Source organism: Parasteatoda tepidariorum, chromosome X2 (assembly GCF_043381705.1).
Source record: "Parasteatoda tepidariorum isolate YZ-2023 chromosome X2, CAS_Ptep_4.0, whole genome shotgun sequence".
NCBI lineage: Eukaryota > Metazoa > Arthropoda > Arachnida > Araneae > Theridiidae > Parasteatoda > Parasteatoda tepidariorum.
In genome coordinates, this window is record NC_092215.1 from 42,500,383 (window position 1) to 42,507,803 (window position 7,421).

Below are 7,421 nucleotides of genomic sequence, written 5' to 3' on the forward strand. Positions count from 1 at the left end.
ATATTTTATAACAAAAAAATGACTTAGGGTACAGCCAAAGAATATACACAGAGGAAGGCTAGCTTCCATAGACATAATGTAAACCAGTCCTCTAAGGCTTGGTGCAGTCCCTGTGTATAAAGGAAAAAACATTTAAGAACACGGCAGACGCTCTTGAAATGGGTTTGCACCCTCTCCTTCCAAATTCTACTGGGGTTAGGGAAAGAAAGAAAAGTTTTTTCTTTTTATTTAGTATTGGTTTTTTTCTGAATTTTTACACCATTGATAAACCGTACTGTATTAAGATATTTCTTTGAGAATACATTTATATCATCTCCATTGATTAAATCTATATCTTTCTCAAGAACTTTTTTACTGCTCTCTTGACTAAACTATTAGGATCATATTTGTTATCACCCTAGTTTAATGTGTTACTTCCCATATTTTGATAGTCAGAAACCCAAATCCATTGAAAAAGGTAAGTTAATTCAAAAAAATAACTTTTTTTTTTGTTTGCCTGATTCTGTAATTTGATGAATAGTTAGTTACCACTCATCAATTAGAATATTTGAAATCAATTCTTTGAACCATTATGTAACATTGATCCTTTGTTTCTGAAAATCCAATTGTTAATACAAAATTTATTCAGGGGGATATTTTCTTGTGCTTTTGAAACTTATGTATTATTATATTGATTTGTTTTAGTTCTAATTTTTTTTGATGCATGATGCTATAAATAAAAATAAGTTAGAAAATCACATTCCACTATTTAATTGTGGCTGCTTTGGTCAGTTCAAAAATGTTGCAATATGATTTCTAAAAATTGCAATCTGATTTTTCTTTTAGCATTTGTTATCTACTGTGTCATCAGTCAAAAAATATTTGCACTAAAAGCAGTAACTCTAGAAGGAGAATTGTATGCCTAGTCGTGTCAATTTTTTGCTGGAAGTTTTTTTAAATTTAATCGTAACTGTTTTTCCGCTGTAAATTTTTGAAAGTCTAATGTAGGGCACCCTGTGCAAGTACCTTAAGTTAGAATCCTACAAAATGTGGAAAAATGCAAAAAACTGCATAATTTACTATTGATACAATAATAGATTATTTTTCACTTAATTCTTGTTTTTTGCAAAGTGTTTTAATTCAGCAGATAAGTTTGCCTTCACAATTTTTTTTCTTCATACAATTCCACCATCTCTTTCAATTCTAACGGCCCAGTTAGCTACTTAACCTTGTCCATCTAGGGTAACTTAGCTAAAATAATTCCTGCATTTGATAAATTATAATTAAAACATTGGAAAAAAATTTTAACTATTTTTTTTCTGGTTTAGTCTTAGTTTTTTTATTATTATTATTTATTTCACTCTCATTAGGCCAATTCTGATATATGGTTCAGCAACCTGGCCTCTAACTAAAGATGGAGGACACAAAATATATGAATGAACTTTTGAAATAAAAGTTCTCTTCGCGGTGCCAAAGAAAATGGCCTTTGGCGACGACATTTAAACTCAGAAATTTGTTGATTTTTTAAGGAGCCTGATATCAAGAGCATTGAAATTAAAAGAATGAACTGGGCTACTTATATTGCCAAAATGGATCAAAAAGATCTGGTAAAGAAAACTTTTGTGTCAAAGCCCTATACTAGTCAAAAAAGACTGGCAGTTTAGATCAAGAAATAGGTTGTCCTAGAGGAATTTTCAGCAGTAGGCCTTGGCACACCTTGGACTGCCATACCAAGTATATTTTTTAGGTTCTGCAACCTATCCGCATAATGTTTTTAAATATTTCCAATTCATTTATAGAGCCTAAAATGTGTAAATTATGTACTATAATTAATTAGGGCAAAATAGATTTAAATTCTGGCTGCGCATAGAATACAAATTAATAAGGATAGTATATTTTCAGGGATGTGATTCTTTCGCGGATTTCCGCTTTTTGTCAGATTTTTCCCGCTAATTTCCGCGGAAATTTTTTTTTTGAACAAGCTAAAATATTTTGAGGAATTTAATTTTCCGCGGAGCGAAAGCATTGAAGTCCTCATTCCTCCCTCTGAAGTTTCTCTAAAAATCATTTCTTTGGGATAAAACTGGTTGGCCTTTATACAGGGATGAGATTTTTTGTTTTTGCCTCTCGAATTTCAGCCTTTTTATCAAAAACTCCGATTCTCTAAAAAGATTCGTTTTTTTTAAATAAATATCCCGTTTTTTTTTTTTTTTTTGTGAAAATTCAGTCTTTGAAATAAAATAATTATATTTACGATTTTCAAAGATAAACAGAAAATTCAAACTATGTCCTAGCTGCTCTCCCTTCCTTATTTTTACTTATTTTAGCTATTTTCTCCGCTTTTACACACAGAAAATAAGATTTTCCGTATTTTTATTCGTCCGCCGGATATAGCGGATAGCTCGTATTTTCGCAATTCAGACCCTGTTGTCTGGCAAACGAGAAAAAAAAAATATATAGACGTGGATTTGCGGTGAAAATATTTATTTGCTCATTCAATTAATCTTGAAATTTTCTATTTATTAGGTCTAAACAAAGACAATACAAACAAGCCTTTTAGAAATCCCAAGTCCAGACTCTGCAAATATCAAATGTTGCAATATGATTNCGTATTTACCTGATTTAAAAGTTGCACATTGCGATTCTTATTTACGCTATTTAAATATCGTATATTATGATTCTTATTTACGGCATTTAAAAATCCAATATCGTGTTTTGTATTTATACATTTTTAAAATCGCGATTTTATTATCAAACATCGATTTACCGGATTTGAAAGTTAAACGTTGCGATTCTTATTCAGCCGATTTAAATATCGTACATTGCGATTCTTATTTACGAGATTTAAAAATCCAATATAGCGATTCGTATTCATGCAAGCTTAAAATCCAATGTCGTGATTCGCTATTGCGGTTGTAATATCGAACGTCGATTTTCGTAATTATACGTGCTTTAAAAATTAGACATTGTGATTTGTATTCACGCGATTTAAAAATTATGCATCGTAATTCGTATTTACGTGATCTAAAAATTACTCATCATGATTTGTATTTTCGCATTTTTTAAAATTCGATATAGAGTTTCATATTCACGTGATTTAAAAGCCTCATATCGGGATTCATATTCATAAAATTTTAAAATTAATCATCGGGATTTATAATCACATGGCTTACAAATTTAAAAATCGCACTTTTTCCGTCAAATTTTTGTGTATATATATATATTCTTGGATTTCCTCTTTTTTACTTTCTGACTACTCTCATCCCTGTATTTTAAAATTAATAGCAGCATACAAGATGAATCAAGAACTCCTGGGTTAAAAGAATAACTCTTGATAATCTTTGAGGAATAACTCATACATATTCTTAAAAAGTTTTCAATTTATTGAACTGCTTTTAAGGCCCTCAAAAAATGCTTAGTTTTGTTTTCAATTTTGGTTTTACAAACTTTTCAGATATATTTAGCTTTGCATTTATAAATTGAAGAAAATTATTTTGCTTTGTGTTAATTATAAATTGGAGAAAGATATTGAATATGTTAAAAATAGTGCTGATAGTTTATTAGAGGAAATAAGAAGTACTTAAAGAACTGATAAAACAATATATAAAAACTAATAACATGTAAAAATATCAAATCCCAAAAAAAATTTTCAAAACTTGATACATTAAATCAACTACAGATAATTAAAAAACTAAATAGCGAGTTTTTTTAATTTTTTGGATATTGTTTATTTACATTTATGCAATTTTTTTAAACTTATGTTTTCAACATTTTTCTAATTTTTTTTTCTTAACTTATATTACTCAAATATGTAAAAATAAAACTGCAAACCTGTATTTTACGCAATGTTTATTAATATTAAACTCTTTCGGAATAAGGCATTTAGCCTAACGAAGTTCTATTTTTGACCAACGAATAAGCATGACTGGTATCAGTGGTTGGAAAATCTACATTTCTTTTGTAGTTAACTGCAACTAACTTAAGACTACAGCTATTTTTAGGAAATTTTTTTTGCTGGAGGATTTAATTTACTCTTGTGTGCAAAGTCAAAGATGTTTAAGATTAATAGAAACTATTAATTTGGAATAATAAGTTTACTCATTTAAACTCTGGAAATTATAAAGAAGTATCTCATTTCTTTTTGCATAACCAAATTTATTTTTCTAAACCATTTTTAAGAAATTTTTTTCAACCTCCAACTTTTTATGGCTTACTTAACAGAGGCGAATATTTAATTCAAGAAATGCTAGAAAATTATCAAATCTATGTTAAGAATTTAATGTTTTCCCACCTCTTCATTGAAGTAACATGAACGTTTTATATATATATATATATATATAATTGTGATCATGAGTGCATATTTGCATTTGATGATATGGATACGTTTATGAGCGAATTGATAAATAAGTTAATATTTCACAATGGCTAGATAAATCTAAAATCTCGGCCACGTAAACATTCTCGTGCGTCCGCTAACAGACTCTCGTAAGATTTGTAACAATCAGATTCGAAAAATAAATTTCCTTTTTGCCCTTAATTCTTTTTTTTTTCTAAACTAACGTTAAAAGGAGTTGTCAGAAAGTAAGTTTTTTTTTTCATCTCATTAATCCAGGGATGTGATTCTTCCGCGGATTCACGGATTTCCGCTTTTTTTCAGATTTTTTCATTTTTCCCGCTAATTTCCGCGAAAAAATTTTTTGGAACAAGTTAGAATGAGGAAATTTTGAAATAAAAATTTTATGAGGAATTTAATTTTCCACGGAGCGAAAGTTTTGAAGTCCTCATTCCTCCGTCTGAAGTTTCTCTAAAAATCATTTCCTTGGCATAAAACTGGTTGACATTTATGCAGGGACGAGATTTTTCCGTTTTTTAGCGGGTTTTCGCTTTTGTCTCGAATTTCAGCCTTTTTATCAAAAACTCCGATGTTACTATTTTATAAATATCCCGCTTTTTTAAAAAAAAAAAAAAAAAAAAAATTCAGTCTTTGAAATAACGCACAGAAAGTTTTTCCGTTCGCCGGATAGCTCGTATTTTCGTAATTCAGACGTCGCAGCTTCTTGTATTCTGGCGTGAAAACAAACAAAGANAATCAGATTCGAAAAATAAATTTCCTTTTTGCCCTTAATTCTTTTTTTTTTCTAAACTAACGTTAAAAGGAGTTGTCAGAAAGTAAGTTTTTTTTTTCATCTCATTAATCCAGGGATGTGATTCTTCCGCGGATTCACGGATTTCCGCTTTTTTTTTTCAGATTTTTTCATTTTTCTCGCTAATTTCCGCGAAAAAATTTTTTGGAATAAAAATTTTATGAGGAATTTAATTTTCCACGGAGCGAAAGTTTTGAAGTCCTCATTCCTCCGTCTGAAGTTTCTCTAAAAATCATTTCCTTGGGATAAAACTGGTTGACATTTATGCAGGGACGAGATTTTTCCGTTTTTTAGCGGGTTTTCGCTTTTGTCTCGAATTTCAGCCTTTTTATCAAAAACTCCGATGTAACTATTTTATAAATATCCCGCTTTTTTTAAAAAAAAAAAAAAAAAAAAATCCAGTCTTTGAAATAACGCACAGAAAATTTTTCCGTTCGCCGGATAGCTCGTATTTTCGTAATTCAGACGTCGCAGCTTCCTGTTTTCTGGCGTGAAAGCGAACGAAAAAAAAAAATAGAGGTGGATTTGCTGTGAAAATATTTATTTGCTCATTCAATTGATCTTGTAAATTTTTATTTATTATGTCTAAACGAAAACAGTACAAACAAGCCTTTTAGAAATCCCCAGTCCAGACTCCGCAAATATCTCGATTCTTAATCACGCGATTTTAATATCAATCATCGAGTTTCGTATTTACCTGATTTAAAAGTTGCGCATTGCGATTCTTATTTACGCTATTTAAATATCATACATTATTCTTATTTACCTGATTTAAAAGTCCAATATCACGTTTTGTATTAATGCATTTTTAAAATCGCGATTTTATTATCAAACATCAATTTTTGTATTTACCTGATTTAAAAATTGAACGTTGCGATTCTTATTCAGGCGATTTAAATATCGTACGTTTTCAGTATCTGCATTTTCAGATTTACTGATATTAATGATAAACTCCATAACCTTGTAATTTTGAGCCCATCCCGCAAGGCAAAGGAATTCTCGGGTTGGGCCAAATTTTCTTTCGCAAGGGACATTTCGATGAAATTAACCCGTATTTGTGTTACATGGAGAGCAAAACCGCGAAAACATTTCATTGTTTACTAAACAGCATTAGATTCTAACCAATAACCTGTCTAAAATTCGGGATATTTTATGCCTGCACTGTGGTCTATACAGACTGGAAGCAGTGTATGCGAGTCAACCAATCGTCAGTAGGTTCGAACCTGGGACTCCTCACGGGAGGCGAGTGCTCTACCTTTCATGAGCTTTTGACAGGGCGTGAGACTTGAGTAGTTTTTCGATTTGACTCACATTTCGTAACACTGACTGAGCTATCGCGATTTCGATAAAACATTAACACCCTTATGCAAGTGAAACTCCCTTCTTCGATTTTTTCGAAACAGTCTAATCGCTAATTGAAGAGGACCGGTTTCCTAATTCAACTGTAACATTTGGCACAGAAGAGAAAGGCAGGTAGACCGGATTACAGCCGTTGTCATGGAAATTGGGTTACTCTTTAAGTAGGTTGGGGGATGAGGTAGCAAAAAAAGGAGAGAAAGTGGGCAGTATTGGCGTTTAAGAAAGCAAAACGCCGATTTTTTTTTAAACCAAGAATCGTACTAAAATTTTGTTCTTGTTGTTGTTAATTTACGTCGCACTAGAGCTGCACAATGGGCTAATGGTGACGGTCTGGGAAGCATCCCGGAGGTTATTTTTATATGCTTACTTTTCGTAGATTAATGTACATTAATTTATCCCACATTGGTGTTTTGTGGGGGAAGAAAAAGTCAACATAGGCAAAAAATTATTGATCATGAAAAATATCATAAACTCATGTTTGTGAAAATTGCAGTACCATGAAGGACTTATGCGAGAGAGCTGAAATTTTCAGGATATGCAAAGTAGAACATGATATGCAAATGATTAGAATTTCAGCTTCGTAGCGCATGCGTATGCTGAGCAGCGCCCTCTGAACGGCTGATGGATCCGAATTAATAGACGACTGTACCCTTATGAAAAAATCGAGGTATAAACGAGGTATATTTGAAAGGTATAAAGGAGGTTGTTATTTAAATACGTCGTTAAGGTTGAAAAGGGTGCAAATGAATACCTCAAAATCAACCTCAAATATACCTCCAGAGGTATATATGTTTCAAACTGAGGTGTTTAATTTTACATCTGTGGAGAGGTAGATATTTACTACTTAAAAGTGTTTTATTTTCAACCTTAAGTTATTACTTTCCAATATGTATATTTTTGCCTGATATTGTGCCTGAAGTATATTTTTTTACACTTGTG